The sequence below is a fragment of the Nilaparvata lugens genome, chromosome X (assembly GCF_014356525.2).
Source record: "Nilaparvata lugens isolate BPH chromosome X, ASM1435652v1, whole genome shotgun sequence".
NCBI lineage: Eukaryota > Metazoa > Arthropoda > Insecta > Hemiptera > Delphacidae > Nilaparvata > Nilaparvata lugens.
The window spans coordinates 12,983,520-13,003,059 of NC_052518.1; positions in this window are offsets into that span (position 1 = coordinate 12,983,520).

Consider the following 19,540-nt stretch of genomic DNA (forward strand, 5'->3'; position numbering starts at 1 on the left):
TGTTCCTTAGGGAGTTCATCGAAAAAAATTTAAAAAAAAGTTGTATGACTGAATTGGGAGGTTCTTCTGCTGAACAAACTCTTTCCAAATAAAAGTGAATTCATCATGGTACAGTGTTGGTAGCGTGGAAAAGCTTTGGAAGATGGGTGCCAGGAAGCAGACTTGGAAATGTGGTCAGGACGTTAATCAGGCGGATAAAAACTCGGTTTTGAAAAGTGATTCCAATAGCTGTGCATTGGCCGAAGCCATAAAATACCTTAGTGAGAAATTCGACAATAAATTTGGAAAGCTAGAAACCGTAATTTCTGGACTACGATCTGAAATCAGTATTTTTCGAGAAGAAATTAGCGCCGTGAAAGCAGATTGTGCTATGGTTAAGGGGGACTGAAAAATTCTCATGTCCGAGAACTCGAATTTAAAAAAACAAATAGCTCAGCTCCACCAGTACACAAGTCTGACTAATATAGAAATATCGGGGGTTCATTCTACGGAGGGCGAAAACGTTTATTTTATTGTTGAAAAACTCGCAGGAATTCTAAATGTGCCGTTTCAATCTTCGGACATTTCAATCACGCATAGACTTCCCAAAAGAAAAGATGCTCCTCATTCTCCTATAATTGAGAAATTCATTTCTCAGAGATGTCGTGCGATGGCGAATGAGTTTAACAATTTTTTCTCAAATGTTGGAGCGAGACTGGCTGCAGATATAATAGAGAATAATGACGTTGCTAGATTACCTGCGCCTGCCCCAGTCTGCGACTCCCAGTTCATCTTGAGAGAGGTAACTGAGCAAGAGGTGAAACAGTGTGTGCTCGAGATTCGAGGGCACTCTGCTCCTGGCTGCGACAATTATCCTGCATACTTGATAAAAAAACTACATTGATTTTATTATTATTCCAAGTTATACCTCTGTATAAGTCAGGCGAGAAGGGAGATGTGAACAATTTTTTGTGAAATCTTTATTAAGTGCTGTCTCCAAAGTGGTCGAGGTTCAATACTTGCAAACAAATAATTTATTAACTGACTGCCAGTTTGGCTTTAGAGATGAGTGTAACTCCGCTAACTGTTTTTATCAATTGAGCAATTATTTGAGGGCAGGAATAAATAAAAATAAATATATTCTTCTATTGTTTATAGATTTGGCAAAAGCCTTTGACTCAATAGACCGCAAAATTTTACTAGAGAAATTAAAAATCATGGGTATATCGGGACTATCCCACAATTGGATTGATAGCTATCTGACGGGTCGCAGGCAGGTTGTGAACATCCCTGATCTCTACTCCTCAACCAATACCACTGATCCAATAAACAATATAGAAAATAACAGGTGTAGTAATAGTGAGGGTATAAATAGTGGCATTCAAAATATTAACGTGTGTGTGTGTGTGTGTGTGTGTGTGTGTGTGTGTGTGTGTGTGTGTGTGTGTGTGTGTGTGTGTGTGTGTGTGTGTGTGTGTGTGTGTGTGTGTGTGTGTGTGTATGATTGCGGAGTTAATTATTATATCGCATCATATTTTATTTATTTATTTTTTCTCAGTTACTATATCCCTTAAGCTATTTTTTATAATTCAGTTGTAGAATTATCAAGAGTTTTATTTCTTCATATAATTCTTTGTTTTCCATTTGTAATATTTTACTTAAATATTTTTTACCTTCTTTAGAAGTATATCAATGTTTTCTCAATTGTTTTTTATATTTTGTTTTATATATTTTGGAGTTTGATCTCCTTCTCTTATTTATTTATTTTCAATTTTTTTATAATAATAATTTTGAACTCACAACTCACAAACAAACCTTAAGGTTAATGTGAGCGTAGTTCCATTAATTGTGTACTTATAATTTTTATATTATGTATACTGTGTATAAATGTGCATTGTATGCTGTATTTTGTTGGAAACAAATGAAATTCAATTTAATTAGCTCCTATGGGCTTGAGTTGTTGTTTGACAGAGTAACAAGAGAAACAACTTACTCAGCCACATGCATTGATAAAATTATCACAAATAGACTTTCATAGAAGTTTCAAGTTCAAGGTAACCTCTCATTTTCAGTTGTGAATTTGTAAAGAAGAGTTTATGCATATTTTACCTAATTATACTACTATCGTATTTCATAAAACTTTGAAGTAAAAAAACACTCACATTCTTTGATGTGGTGACGGCCGTTTAATTATATATTAATTGCAAGTTACTAACTTATGTCGTGAAACTAGAGTAGTGTGATTTTGTATTGTTGAATTCAAAACCACCGGTATTTGAGAATCACTATTTTTTCCATGAGAGGAAAATGTAAGAGAATGAAAGAATGGTGTTCACACTGCATTTGGTTTGGCAAACCTTCCAAAACCTTATAGAAGGATTAATTTGGCGGTGCAATCCATTAAGAAGGCACTGGAATTTTATCCGAATAACCCATTGATCAACCATTATGTTGGAGTGATCTACTATCGCTATATTAAGGAGCTGTAAGAGAAAACAAAAACTGCTAGTAACGCGGAAATAATACAATAGTCGGGAGTGCACATGTGCGCGAAAGTGGAAGTTTCAACAGACAGTTAGATCGTGAGTTTTATCGAATTAATGTGTTTTTGAGGAATAATATATAAGAATCAAGTGTGTAATACTAGCCACGTAGTGTAAGTGTATGTTGGTATCACTCAAATAGGTCGTGGACTAAAAGTGCGAACAAGTGGTTCCTACTTGGATCAACGAGTGTTTCACCTAACCTAGGAATTGGCAGGTGACTTTTTCGTCAACGACAAATTGACACCTGTCAAATTCGTCAAGCTGAGGAGAGATATAGTTTTGAGTGAGAGAGTCGTTTATCTTGTTCTATTTGTACTCTTGTTTATCGTTCTACTGGTGTTATCTCTTGCTTGTTTTGCTGTGTATCATTGAACCGTTTTGAATTTGACAAATTTACGCGCCAACAACAATACTCATGCTAGTCAACTATCTTCCTAGCCTGCTAACAGTGCATTGTTAAGGCATGATTGGCTGCATCGATTGACGTCACTCAATTGCGGGCTATTTTGAAATTGAAATAGCCGGACGGAATTCTTTCTTCATTCTCATTCTTTATAATAATATATTAGCCTAATATATTGCACTTGCCTAATTGGAAAATTGATGAGAGGGCATTTTTAAATCAGTAATGAATCCTTATCATTACATTGTAACACTCCCGCACAGCTTAGAGAAAATATATCATAAGAAGATAAACCATGGTTTGAGACTTTATTCATTGAATAAAGTCTCACTTGCTGTGAGACTTTTCAATCCTTTACATCTTAATCTTAGTAGACTGATCACCAGTATCCAAATTTAACTCAACTATCTCTTAATTCCATATCAATAATTAATCAATTCCATATTATTTTATTAATATAATTATTTCCATATCACTCTTAATTCCATATCATTCAACGATCTCTTAATTCATATTTATTAATTCTACTATCCCAGTTTCTATTTCCATTCAATATTACTTTCTTGAAGATATAAATTCCAACAAATATGTCCGACTTCATTAATGAGCTGAAATCAGTTTTTGATGATCATTCAAACCTACTTTAATTATGTCATATCAATGCCCAATCCCTGCCAGCTCATTTTGACGAGTTCAGGTTAATGTTCTCTACGGTCTCGGTGGATGTTATTGCTATTAGTGAGACATTCTTGAAACCCAGCCTCTCTACGGAATACTTCAATGTTCCTGGCTATAACTTATTTAGAAATGACAGGATCGGCAAGGGTGGAGGAGGTGTTGCTGTATATATTCGGTCTCAATTTGCTGTCAAGGTAATCGCATCATCTTCTCAATTGTACACATGTTCACCCGAATTTCTCATGATTGAGGTCAATATTGGACAAGATACTTTGCTGATCGTTGCTATATATCGTCCACCCAAGGCTGGTAGATTGTCCATTCTAGAGGATGCGCTACTAGATGTAATGCACCAGTATCAGCATATAATTGCTCTTGGAGATTTCAATGCTGATCAGATGAAAAATACCTTTGAGAGCAGACAAGTAAGAACACTCTTTGATTTGTTGAATATGGAAATACTCAATAAAACTTCACCCACTTTTCACACTGACATTTGTCATTCCCTACTCGATCTTACTATTGTGAGTGATCCGGATTTTGTTATGGCTGATGGACAAATAGCATTCTGTATGTCGGGTCATGATCTGATTTATGTTATATATAGTCTTGAGCATGAAGTAAGATACACGCCAAAGATTAGGGGCAGGAACCTAAAAAACATTGATTTAGATCGCTGTCTGGCTGATGCTGTGGAGAAGCCTTGGCATGATATTGTGAATATGAATAATATCGATGACAAGGTAGAGGCCTTTAATCCAATGATTTTTTCAATCTTTGACGAACATGCACCAGTACAGGATGTGAAGGTTCACCGCAAGCCATGTCCCTGGTTTAACAGTGAAGTATCTCTTCTGAGACGAGAGAGAGATAAAGCTAGGCGTAATCATCTCAGGACTGGTTGCAATGCAGACTTTGTGCATTACAAAGCTTTGAGAAACAGGTTGAGGTCTGTCAGTCGTAGAGCTAAGATAGAATACTATGGTAAACTTTTTGAGGAAAGGCAGTCCACTTCAGAGCTGTGGAGGAGCATTCGAAAAGTCAAGGTGATACCTCCCAAGTCCAAGTCCACTGCTGTTAATTTTCTTCTGGAACAGCTTAATGAATTCTTTTCTACTCCATCTCCACCTTCTTCATTTGCTCACCATTCACTGAACTCAATCATGATTAATCAATTTACTCACATACTTCCGCAGGAAAAATTTTTTTTCTCATGTCTTTCCTGAGACAGTCTTCTCCGCTATTCTCTCAATTAAAAAGAATAATAAAGGTATTGATAATATACCTATTTCATTTTATAAGATTATTTTACCAATTATCATTCCTGCTATCACACATATATTCAATTTCTCTCTCCAAATTGGAGTTTTCCCCTCTCTTTGGAAGCAATCATTGATATGTCCAGTTCCAAAAAATAATAATCCTACTACTCCACAAGACTTCCGACCTATAAACATAGTTTGTAGTATTTCCAAGGCACTGAAGAGAATAGTGCATGAACAGTTGTCACTGTACCTGGAATCATTCAACTTCTTTGATGAAAATCAGTCTGGTTACCGCCCTTTTCACAGCACAACAACAGCACTATTGAAAATCACTGATGACATTCGAAGTTCAATGGATCATCGTTCTTTCACTCTTCTTGTGTCATTTGATTTCACATAAGCTTTCGATAATGTCTGTCATTCAATCTTACTGCATAAACTCTTTTTCCATCATCTTCTTGTGTTTCCTGGTTCAAGTCCTACCTTACTGATAGGTACCAGTGTGTCAGAGTGGCTGAGGAGAAAATGTCCAGGTGGGGAGGTGGCTGCCAGTTGTTGCAGGGGTCCCACAGGGCACAATCCTTGGCCCTCTTCTTTTCTCTATCTATGTAAATAACCTTCCTCTGATTTTTCGTGATTTGTCTTATCATATTTATGCTGATGATCTTGTTTGCTACAGTCGCTTTCCTTCTGGTCACTCTTCTCATGCTGATGATGCTGTGGCTGTCATGGATGTTAATATAGCATATTTGATTGTATGGGCAAAGGCGCATTGCTTGAGTCTCAATGCCAGAAAATGCAAAAGTATTATTGTTGCTTATGGCAGATTGTACAATCAACTGGACTTCAATGCAGTGTCGAAAGTAATGCTAGATGGCCATGCACTTCAGTATGAGGAATGTATCAGGGTTCTGGGAGTTTTCATAGATAAGAATCTTAATTGGACCTATCATATCAACACCTTATCGAGGAGGATTTTCGCAACAATGCATCAATTCAAGAGGTTAAGGAAGTTTCTCCCAACCAACCTTCGTGTTACGCTGGTTCGAAGTCTTGTCCTGCCGATTGTAGACTATGGCAGCATGGTCTACAATGACATGACTGAGGAGCTCAATATGAAATTACAGCGTGCATTGAACTATGCAGTTAGGTTCGTATATGATGCAAGAAGGGATGACCATATCACACCTTTGTATAGGAGACTGCAATGGCTGAAACTGAGGGACCGGAGACAGTACTTCATATTATGCCTTGCATATCACCTAGTTGTCGAGGGTAAGGGTCCGCAGTATCTGAAAGAGAGATTCACCCTTCTTGCGCACATCCACCACAGAAACACACGGCAGCACCAGTATTTCCTACAAATTCCACTCCACTCCACTCCATGTACAACTCCTCTTTTACTGTAGTAGCGTCCCGACTGTGGAACAATCTATCACCTGAGTTGATTTTCTCACCAAGCTTCTATTTGTTTAAATCGAGGCTTCTGTCATCATTTATAAATGATACCTTAGCATAAGGTCATTATGATTGGCAGGGTTTGGTGCATTCATGCTCTCATTCCATAATTACTTCTTTTCTTTTTTATTAAAAGTCTGATCATAATGTTTTTTAATAGGACCACCTTCATAGTTTATTTCTTACCTATTCCATCTACTCTCTATTGTATTGTATTATGGAGTTTAATATTTCGAATACTTTCATAAGTTCCACATGGATGCAAATAACAACTTTTCTTTCCTCCAGTATTGCTAATGTGATCTAGTATAATGTTGATAGCTTAATATATACTATATTATTTTCTTCGATATTTGTAATTGATCAATACTAGTGCAGAACTGTTAAATAATTATTATTTATCTCATAAGTTTGATTTAATTTTATTGTCAATTTTTGTAAATGTTACCATAGGCAACAGCCTAGTAACAATTATCAATAAATATATCTATCTATCTATCTATCTTTCCAAATACCGTACCTGTTGGACTGTCTCATTCTAATAAATAACATTGATATTGTAATCGCAGTGCCAACAATTGAACATGTATTCAACAATTAATGTACAACAACCAGAGGTAACTCAGCTATAATTTATAGAGGCTTTTAATTTAGGAAAGCATCGTCCACGAGCAAAGGTGAGGTATGGCGATGTCTAACTAAAGACTGTCCTGTCTTGCTTAAATCTAGCGCAGATTTGTCTGTGGTTCGGGAGGTTTCTGGGACGCATTCGCATGAATTGTTAGTAGAGAATGAAGTTCAAGTAGTGTCACTTTCTACTTCTGTATCGGACATGCAGGATGATATTACTGCTGCATCTCAATGCAATTTAGAGCGGGAGAATGAGCGATTGAAGGAGCGCATTGGTGTCCTGGAGGAGCAATGGAATGCCGCCATAAATCGATCTATGGACTTGGACATTCGTTTGATGGAATTATCGTCGTGCGAGTCGCAGTTTCGGAGTGGTGTGGAGAATGCGGATCCATCTTTGCCGAGCAATACCCTCGTGGATTGTCTGAGTGGTTTCCTAAAATCTGAGCTTCTCACTGATGCGGATATAGATTGTTTCTGCAATTTTCTAACTGACTCTTTGCAGGCAATCATATAGTTTTACCAGCAGTGACAGATGACGATGATTATCAATGACGAAGAGCGGATATATCGTTTCTAAGTAGATAAATTGGACAAAATAATGTTATTGTTTTTGTTATAAACGATAGTCTTCAGACAGGAACCAATAGCGGGTGGTCTGGTTCACATTGGAGCATTTTACTGTATGGCAATGCCCAAAACATTTTCTACAGTCTGGACTCAATGGGTAGGCATAATGAAAAGTTTTCTACAGCTTTGGTGAGATGAGCTAGTACTTTATTTGAGACAGATAAAGTGGTCAACCTGGACTGTATTCAGCAGAGTAACAATATCGACTGCGGGGTGTTTGCATTACATTTTATAGAAGTTTTCAAATTTCGTAAATTAAATAGGACAAAATGTTTGAAGGAGGCCCTCTCTATGAATTCCCATTTAAATGTTTCATGGTATAGATGGAGACTACTTAATAATGAGTGTAACTTATTAAAACCAAAACCAGATGCATTTAATGACTCAACTGTCCCACCTAGCAAATCAAAAAGTATTACAAACGAGCCTAAATTGTACACTCCTGAAATTAGTACTAGGCACGCCTGTATTTCCAGACTTGGTGAGAAGCTGCCCAGGGTGGCTCCGGGAAAGCGTACGAAGGGCCGCGACCTTGTTAATTATTGTAAATCGGGCTTGAAAGGTTCGGTCAGTGGTTTCGTTAAGCCAAGGGCTAAATTTAATCCAATTGCAACTACTATTGTGAGTGAAAGTAAGGAACTCTCGAAAAAGGACCATATAGTTATTATGGGTGGGGCCAATGATGTTTATTGTAACCAATCTTCCATCTTTGTAAAAGGTTTACTGTCTCTACTTCTTGTAACAAATTTTACAAATGTACTAGTTGCCACTATACCTTTGAGATATGACCTTCCCGACTGGTCATGTGTGAACAGTGAGATAAGAAGGATTAATGGTAAGATAAGAAGAATTAAAAAAAAAAGTGAAGTTGAGAAGTTGATATTGTGGTAATTATTCATATTGAATGAAAAAGACTAAGAAATTGTCAAAAACCACAGATTTATTGATACTTAGAAAGACCGGTTTCGGTTATAGTTTATCAGAGATTGACAATGGTGTAATAACCGAAACCGGTCTTTCTAAGTATCAATAAATCTGTGGTTTTTGACAATTTCTTAGTCTTTTTCATTCAATAAAAAGAATTTGTGAAAAAATGAGTCACGTGAAGGTTATGGAACTCTCTGGCCTGGAGAGAGACAAGTACACAAAACATGGGCTACATTTAAATTGGAAAGGAAAGATTTCAATTGCCGAAAAAATTAAACACAAAAATAAATGGTTTAACCAAAGAATTGCAAATATGCGAGTTGTATTATCAACACTATATAATAAATGGAAATTAAGCAATAACATTGATGATAAGCTGAGATATGTAACATTCAAAAAAGAGTATAAGAATACTATTGCTGATTACAAAATTAAAGCTAATGATATATCTGTATTAATAATTCAACAAATAAATGCAAAACAGGTTCTTTCTTTCTGAAGCTACTACTTTCCCGGATATTCTAAAGTTAAGTAAAATTAGTCCAGTGTCAAAAAAGGTGATAAGACACAACCAGACAGCTACCGCCCAATTTCACTTGTTCCTATCATTGGTAAAATCATTGAATCTGTGATGTTTGCCCAATTATATGAATATTTTGATTGTAATAATCTTCTATACTGTAACCAATATGCTTACAGAACAGCGCATAGTACAATAATTACAATAATGGCTGTTGAGACCGTTGTAAACAGGATTTTAGAAGCTTTAGAAGATAAGTTGGTTACAGGTGTTGGCCTGTTGGATCTGCGAAAAGCATTTGATTCTATTTCACATAGTGTTCTAAGAACTAAATTACAGTACTTATTATGGCATTTCTGGAAAGGAACTTGAAGTAATTGAGTCATATTTAAGAAGAAAACAGGTTGTAGTAGTGAATAATGTCAAATCTGATGTTTTAGATGTATTAGCAGGAGTTCCGCAAGGCTCAATCCTCGGACCATTTCTATTTTTGATTTATATGAATGACTTTCAATGCAATTTAATTCCATTAGGCCTGCCTATACTATACGCAGATGACACAACGTTAATGTGCATTCATAAAAATATGACAAATGTGAGAACAATGCTATTAGAATGCATTCAAGCGTCTAAAACCTCGCTCGAAGCAAATAATCTTGTTATCAATGAGGATAAGACAGAACACATCTATTTTTCATTAAATAACGAATGTGAAAAACAAGCTGTAAAATTTCTTGGTCTGTACCTAGACAGTAAATTGACATGGAAGGAACAATTTGAATATGTTATGTAAAAAATTATCTAGGTTAGTATATCTTATTAGAAAGCTCAAATACTGTGTAAGCTCAGATGTGCTTTTGACAACCTATTTTGGCCTTTTTCATTCCCTAATAACATATGGAAATATACTTTGGGGCAATTGTAGCACTGCCACAAAGATACTTATTCTTCAAAAAAGAGTGGTTAGAATAATCGATTGCCTGCAACAAAGAGAAAAGAGAGAAAAGAAGCAAATAAAAGAGAGAAAAGAAGAAGTATGTGAGAAGGGAATACACATGGAAGAAGGAGAAATTAGTAGAGAGTGTGATCAGAAGGGCGTCTGAACTGAGAAAAATGAAAATCTGAGGGAGAGCACTTGAATAGATTAAAAACAATCTTCAACACAGAATACAATATGTAGAACTGGAATCTTAGGAACAAAATTCAATAAACAAGTATAAGTCATCACTCCGGTCAGTAAAAAGAGGAGTGCCACAGGGGTCAATCCTGGGACCACTGCTCTTCCCAGTATACATAAACGACTTCCCAGACAAACTACAGGATAATAAGAAATGTATCCTGTTTGCAGATGACACAACCATGATTTCCAGTTAACAGAAAGTTAAACAGAAACAACATAGTTGACTCGGCTCTTACAGAAGCCACCTTGATATGTAATAATATAAGATTGACCATAAAGAATGAGAAGACAGACAACATAAACTTCATCGCAACAAATAATGCACAAGACGAACATCAAAGTAATCTGGAGAATGTGAAACATCTCATATGAGAAGACATTGCCGCCTGGGGTTCCTCAGCACAGGAGAATCTAGAAAGAGTAATAACAATACAAAAGAGGGCAGGTTGGGATGGGTTAGTTTTAATTAGGTTAGGTTAGGTTTGATTTGGTTAGTTTAGGTTTCGATTTGATTATGTTAGGTTTTTAGTTAAGGTGAGGGCTTATTTAGGGGTTTATTTAAACAAATTAATATTCTTACTGTTATTTCAATAACATCTTGGAAGCTGTAATAGAGAAAATTGTTTACAGAGTCTTCCCGATTATGTGTCACCTCTGAATTATATGCAGAACTCTGTTAATGTCAGTAATGAGTCAAAAAAGACAATATTCTGTCCTTACGACCTGATGGGTAGCTGTTGTGATGAAATCTGCCCTTATCAACACTAGGCCTGAAGGTCATTTCAAGGTCAGCTGCACTCTCATGTGATGTATTCCTATTTGATGTATTATGCCTATCAAAATTCTATCATTCATAATAATAACCATTCTACAAAAGTGCATGTTGTTGCCACTGCAAAAAGAAAAAACTGGATATTAGAAGCAATGATGATGCCTCTAATGACTTGTTTTTTGTTGTAGGTTTCATGTCGTTGCCGGTATGCATGTAAGACCATCACTTTTGATTGGAAAGTAAGGATCTTCAATCAATTCTACGAACTTGGAGACAATGTCAAACAAAATTAGTATCTGATGGGGAACTTGAGTGTATGTGAGGTTAAACATCGACGTCATGGATCATACAATGATCCGGCAGAGAGTCGAAGGCAGGCTACTGTATTATTTTCCATTCCTGATGGCAAAGGTAACCACATACAAGTTTGCAAGCAAACGTTCATAGAAATCAATGGAATTACTAGGCGCAGAGTGGAGACCTTGGTCAAAGCAAAAAAAACTGGTGATGTTACTTATATCGAACGAAGAGGGAATAAAACCAAAGAGAGGAGGTATAATTCTGACGATATTCTGCGTATTGTGAATCATATAGAAAGTTTTCCTAGAGAAGAAAGCCATTACACTCGGGCCAAAAGTTCACTCATGTTCCTGAGTCAAGACTTAAATTACCAGAGAATGTATGACGTATTTATTGAACAACATCCAGAGAACAAAGTTGATTTCAACTATTATAAGAAGATTTTGAAGGAGAAATCTCCAAATCTCAAATTCCAACGGCCAAGGAAAGACACATGTAACACTTGTGATTTACTTCAGAATCAGATAATGAACGATTCAAGAAATAAGATACTCCACAAGAATAAATTGGAACTTCATCACAGAAAAGCAGAAAGTGCCAGAGAAAAAATGAAAATGGACCACATTCAATCTACATCTTTGACAAGTGACACTTGTACAGTATTTATTGATTTACAACAAGTGTTCTCATTGCCCACCTTGACACATTGCCAAGTATACTATCTGAGGCAACTGTCATGTTTCAATCTAGGCTTGCATATGGCAGACAATAGCCAAGGATTCATTTTTGTATGGCATGAAGGCTTGAGTGGCAGGGGGAAACGAAATAGCCAGTTGCATTTTAATAGATCTGTAATATTGGAGATATTCATTCCCTTTCATTCCCACAGTTGTTCAGGAACAACATGAGTTGTCCATCTAATAATAACTGATTGCTTTGTTCAAATCAAGAAATACCAATGTTGTTGGTCAACGACATGCTTTTACTTCCATTTTTTGCCCATAGAGAGCACACTTTTACAAGTTTGGGAGTGTATGGCAGTGTATACAAGCGGTTTGAAGTCGTGCGTAGAACGTGATTTATGTTTTCTTCTTGAAATGTTGTCGAGGTAAGGCTGCTCTATAACGCTCCCACAAAATTCTGTTTAAAAGTGGTGTTTTCTTTAATTTTGGGCTAGATAATGATAGCCTATGAGTCCATAATGGAATCTCTTTGAGACATCAATTTCCTTGAGGATAAAAATGCATGAGAAGAAGGATAAATTCTATTATTTTGCCAAATACCTGTCCACTCAGAAAATTTTCCAGTTCATAGGCCTAGCCTTTGATTTAAATTGAATTCTTTTGAGACATAGGCCTAAATTTCCTTGAGGATGAAAATGCATTAGGTTGAGGATAAATTCTATTGCCAAATATCTTACCAGTGAACACCTGTGCACTCAGAAAATTTTCCAGCCTATCTTTGACTCTGATCTCCTTGTATTTGATGTGAGAAAACTGAAAGCTGATTTTGATATTCACACAACTTGCCGCTGATGTGGAAAGCCCTGATATTTCCTAGATTCTTATATTATGATGACGACTTCATTATCAAGATTTAATAATGGACACAATTGGAGATATGGGAGTTTTTGTTTGCTCATTTGGACTTGAAAACTTGGAGAGACGATGTTCACTTCGATTATCCTGCTTAGAGTCTACTTCTTCAGAGCACACATTCTGGATTGAGTCCCATTCTACTTTTTACAACAACTTGGAGCTACCACAGTCTTCCAATGCTCCGACTCGTGACCACTCCACATGTGCTACTGCTTCTATGGTCACAGCTGACCACCACATCTCTACCACCTCTATGGAGAGGTGACCACTCTACATCTCTACTCCATCTATGCTGCTTCAGTCAACGTTGCCAGGTTGCTGCCGGGATTTCCTTCAGCTTAATTTCCTTCTTCTGTTTTGCCACCGCGAGCCATGCAGCCTTTTTCCTTCGTGATGTCAATTTGACAATAATATGTAAGTATTCCATATAATACCGTCGATTGGGGTTACTTTGCTCCTTCCAGGGTAATCTTTTTCATATTATATTGAAACAACAGGCATTTATTCTCAAGTTGGTAAATTTTGAATCAAGAGTTGGCAATACTTTCTTCAATTTCTGAGATTCATTCATGCATTCCCGCCAATTTTGTGTCTTAGGCAGTACGTGAGAATTGTGTCAAGTTTTACATAAAATTTACTGAGAGGTAATTTGCTTGCTGCAAATCGACTTATCACACATATTGAGGTGAGTAATGTTGTTTTGCTATCTTTGACTAATGGTGTCCATACATACATATTTATAAGACTGATAATATAAAGTTTACCATTACATATCAATGTTTTAAAAAGTGAGGTTAAGTATTCATTAATTTGGGTATACTTTGCTCCACGTTTTTCATGGAGCAAAGTATCCCCATTGGTTTTTTCACTCATGCCCTGCTATGAGATTTCTGGCTTCTATAAGTAAATATGTAAACAAATAAGTTTAGGCAGGAGGTAGGTTTAAAACAAGAAATTTAAAAAATATTTATGTTTTTTCTGTTTCAGGATGCCACGGGTCTACAAAAGGCAACCTGGCTCCAGAAGATACTGCGACTACAGTGAAGAAAAACTGGAGCATTGTTTGAATGCAGTAAGAAACAAGGAGATAACACAGAGACAGGCAGAAGAAATCTAAAACATACCACGACGAACAATCATCAACAAATTGAGAATTACAAGTGAAAAAAGTGTTAGAAAGCCGGGTTATCAACAAATATTTTCCAAACAAGAGGAACAATGCTTTGAAAAATGTGTGATTGGATTTTGTGACTTTGGTTTCCCCCTCACTACGTTTGATTTGAGAATGATTGTCCATGCATACTTGAACAAGATAGGCAGAACTGTATCCAGATTTAAAAATAATGTGCCAGGTGAAGAATGGGCATTATCATTCCTTAAGCGTCATCCAAACTTGAATGGGTCACGTTTGGCTTTCAACATTAAAAGAAGTCGAGCAGCAGTAGATAAAGATGTCTTGAAGGAATTCATCAGCAACCTGAAAGAGGTTATTGGTGATGTACCAGCAGACAATATATGGAATTATGACGAATCTAACTTGACTGATGACCCAGGTAAGAAGAAAGTCATAGCCAAAAGAGGCTGCAAATACCCAGAACGAATTTGTAACAGCAGCAAAACCAGCATATCATTGATGATGTGTGGAAGTGCTGCTGGTGACCTCCTTCCACCTTATGTTGTGTACCGTTCACAGAAGTTATGGGATTTATGAACAGAAAATGGCCCATGTGGAGCTCGCTATAACAATACAATCTCTGGTTGGTTTGACTCTGATGGTTTACTGATTGGTTTAAAATGCTACTGTTGCCAAAATTAAAAAAAAAAACGGGAAGGTAGAAAAGTTGTAATTGGTGACAACCTGTCATCTCACATCACTAGTGATGTGTTGGAGCTTTGCTCTAGCAACAATATATCATTTGTGTGTCTTCCACCCAACAGCACACACTTAACCCAACCACTGGACGTTGCATTTTTTGCTCCTATGAAAAAAGCTTGGCGCAAAATTCTATCAGAATGGAGAGAAGGTTCTGAGTCAAAAAGTGGCAACCTTGAAAAGTCTCAATTTCCAGGTCTATTGAAGAAGTTGATGGATGCAATACAGCCTAATCCCAGAGAAAATCTTATTTCTGGATTCAGGAAATGTGGAATTTTTCCTGTCAGCCAGAAGAAGTGTTGACACGATTGCCCCAAACAACATCTGACCCTCAAGGATTGATTGAAGATTCTTTCCTACAATCCCTTGAAGAAAAAAGGAAACAGTGGACTGAAACTCAAACTAAGAAACCTCGACGCAAAGCACTGCAAGTACCTGCTGGAAAAAGTATTGGATCAGAAGATTTACAACCTAAAGATGACTTAGAAACCCCTGGACCAACAAAACGATCAATGCTATCTGCTAAATGCTTTGGAAGAAAAAAGAAGAAGCTTATTTCAATTAGAAATAAAACACTAAGCTCAGAAAAGTCTAGTGAAGATGAAGAGGGAGATATTGAAGATTTTTTGAAAGATGAAGAAGCCTTGGAGGCTGAGAAGAAAACAGAAGAAATTCTTGTGTCCTATGCAGAGGGGAAAACAAGTTTTCGAGGACTTCTTAATTTAAAAGAAGCTGATAGAGATGTAGGAGAGTATGTTGCATTCACATATGAGGGAGAGGTTTTTCCTGGAAGAATCATTGAATTGATTGGAGAAGATGTGAAAATAACAGCAATGCAACGTTCAATAGAATCTTGGAAGTGGCCTACACAGGATGACATTCATACATACAGTTGGGATGATGTGCTCGGTAAAATCAATCCTCCTAAACAAATTTCCAAAAGAGGATTTTATACAATTCCAGAAATGAATTGTGTTTGGGACTTGGCATAAGTTGGTTTCTTTTCAGCAACATTTCTTTATTGACTTATTCTTAGATTTGAAAAAAAATATTTTTATTTCTATTCATCCAATCTATCTAAACTATAATTATTATAATTGTAATTATTATAAATAACTTATTTTGAATCATTCCATACCCAGTCATGGTCTTACTTTTCCCAATATCTTCATTCTCTGTATATTTTTCATGTGATTCAAGTCATGGAGCAAAGTATACATGTCCCATTGGTAGACTTTGCTCCAAGAAAAATTTATTTATATTGGCATGGATAAACTTGAAAACCCCTATTATTTTATCTTAACTATCAAATAAATCATTTAACTTTGTACAGAAAATAAAATTTGATGATTTTTAAAACGTTTATCATCTTAGAAATATAAATGTATTTTTCTAGTCAATAAAGTGGAGCAAAGTAACCCCGATTGACGGTACCTAAATCATTGTTGGCCATGTTCAACAGCAATGTGTGTTGCATTCTCATCAGATTCATAATTGAAGAGCTACACCATTTTGGAAGAATTGTGTTAAATTTCCATATTTGACAGCAGTGTGAGTTTTCATTTAGCCTCTGTGTTTAGGACGGTGGGAACAATAAAGACATTGGAACTGGGGCTGCATGCCAAATTCAAATTTCTGATGGTTATATAAGTCACACCATTTCATATGAATTGAATTTTAGTCCACTCTCAAGTATAAGTATAATACTATCTGCAAGAGGTGAAGACAAAGGAGGAGAAAAAAGAAGAAAAGACAGAAAAAATAACACATCACTCACATTGAGTAGAAAAATAATTTTTAATAATTGAACATTGAAAAGAGTATTCAATGCCGAAAGAATTAGGGTAGAGGCACTAATTTATTGTTGACACCACCCCAATTATTGACACAAATGTCTTCAACATTCAATAATAAGATACCTATACCATATAGGTTTTTGAAATTGGCGCCAGGCAAATGCCACACTAATCATCCCTATTTCACAACCCCTTTCAAGTCACCACTATAACCTTAAAACCAGAAAAACAATCATTCTTCAGGTGACTATCGCAGCAGTTTGATTCTTATTCATTTTGCTAAGGAGGCAAGTTTATAAAATGTTTTTTCTTGATACTTATGATTTTTTCTGATGTTCATGTTTGTTTTCCTGATTGATATTAATGAATACTTGATAAATTATGAGTTTTTAGAGGTGAATTGTTATCAGTAAATTAATTTTCCAGTGTCAATAATTGGATTGGAAAAAACATATTTTTCCAAATTATTGACACATTTGTCAATAATAGGGGATTCTATGAAAAACTGACCTGATACATATTAAGATACTTCGAATGATTTGTGACACATTGATACTATTGAAAATTGAAAAAAAAAACATAGGGATCCAATTCTTGACAGGGGGTGTCAATAATAGGTCGAAGTGCATGTCAATAATTTATTCATTCTACACCCATTATTGACAGTAAGAATGCCCAATTATTGAATTTATTATAAAATCAGGACGAGTCGTTTTGGACTAGGATAAAAGACCACAGATCACAAAAAACTTTAGGCCTATATATATTTTTAAAACTCTTAGGCTATATGGAGAAAATTGAAAGAAAAGAAAGTTGTCAAAAACAACTTTCATTTGGAACTTTTTACAACAGAACCATGATTTGATTGATACAGCAAGACAGTTTTGCTGAGGATGGGGTGAGTTTCGCCCCAAAATCATGATTTTATTGCAGAAAGTTCCAAATAAAAGTGGTTTTGACAACATCTATGTCTTTTTATTTCCATTATGGAGAAATACCACAATATCTTATTACATACAATCTAATATGAAGACTTATAAAACTTGTATGAAGAATATATGGTAGTCTGCTTATTCAGTTCAGACCCTTGCTTTAATAATCCAAAAGATATCACAAATTTAATAGAATAACTAGTAGAGATCTCAATTTTAATAGAATAACATACACAATACAAAAACAATATGCTGTTGATTTATAATTATGTAAACTGTGTATGCAGTCAAATGTATTTTTTATTGGTTTCCATCTATAGGTTCATTTGTACAAATTTCTATTTGTTCAACAACTCATCTTTATTCTCTCTTTCCAGCCTGGATCTTCAAATGTCTACTTCCAAGAAGAAAGGAAAGGAGCGGAAGGAGCTTGTAAGGAGGAAGAAGTATGGAGAGGATCAAATGCTAGCTGCTCTACAAGCCGTACAGGATGGAGTTCCAATTGCAAAAGCAGCTCGCGATTATAAGGTGCCACGTGTTACATTGCTCTACAAGGCGACTGGAAGAACACCAATTAGCTGCAAGCCTGGGCCATCAAGTGTTCTGACCGAAGAGGAGGAGAATGTCCTTGTTATATGGATAAAAAAATGTGTGAAGCCGGGTTCCCTGTCACTGCGGATCAGCTAAAAGACAGTGTTCAGCATCTGCTGACAAAGGAGCTAAAACGGGACTCACCTTTCAAAGACAATCGCCCGGGTAAGAAGTGGTTACAGTGCTTCAAGGAACGTCATCCCACAATAACAAATCGAGTTGCTGAAAATTTAACATCAAGCAGAGCTGCTATCACCAAGGAAGATATAAGGGGCTGGTTTCAGCAAGATGAGGCTTATTTGAAAGAAAATAAACTTTTTGATATACTAGATGACCCTAGAAGAATATTCAATGGCGACGAGACAGCATTCTTTTTGAATCCCAAGGGTAAAAGTGTTTTGGCTCCCAAGGGATCCAAGAATGTTTATTTGACTGTGAATAGTGATGAAAAGGAATGTTTAACAGTGCTCATCACAGCAAATGCTTGCGGAGATCTAGCCCCACCAATGGTGATCTTCAAATATGAGAGGGTGCTTGATATTATAGCCAACAGCATTCCTGATGAATGGGGAATGGGGAAATCAGAAAATGGATGGATGGATGACCAGTGTAACAAAAATATGTAACAAAAATGTTCAATCCTTGGCTTGAAAAACATGAAATCCCCCGTCCTGTGTTATTTTTCTTGGATGGCCACACATCTCATTTGACTTATCATTTAAGTGATTTCTGCATCAAGAACAATAGTATTTTAATTTCATTGCCTCCCAATACAACCCATTTTATGCAACCCATGAACGTTTCTGTGTTTCGATCCCTCAAAGGAAACTGGAAGACCAAGGTGCATGATTGGCGGGTAAAACGAGTGAATGAGCCACACTTGATGTTGAAAAAGAAGGACTTCTGCCCCTTATTAAATGAAGTAATTCAGCAAATACCTCCATCCATTGTGATAAATGGTTTTCGAAAATGTGGCCTTTTACCCTGGGATATAAGTGCAGTTTCAATTTTTTCTGAAGACTCTAAACCTCCATCTTCTCTGACATCACCCTCAAGAAGTGCTGTTCTCCAGTCACTGCAAGTGTTAGAACGATTTATTGGGGAGGAGACTGTAGTCAAATTTAAACAATCTTCAAGAGGAACTGGGAACATTGAAGATTCTTCCCTTTTTCTTGTTTGGAAAAGGATTTTGTCAGCTGTTACCTGCGAACTGTTTCAATCGACTCTTTCTAAGCGGGAAACTAAATCAGCTGAGCGAACACCGGGCTCTGCGTTTCCATGGCAACGGTACAACAACTGAACTATTTGACTAATATTATTGACTGTGACCCACTGAGCGCTTATCTACAGAGATAGCAGATTAGTTTCTGTGTTGATCTTTCTCGCTGGGCATTAAACACTTAACTTGGCGCCAAACTCAAAACTCGCTGTACAGAATGGTTCAATGCTAACTGCCTTCAAG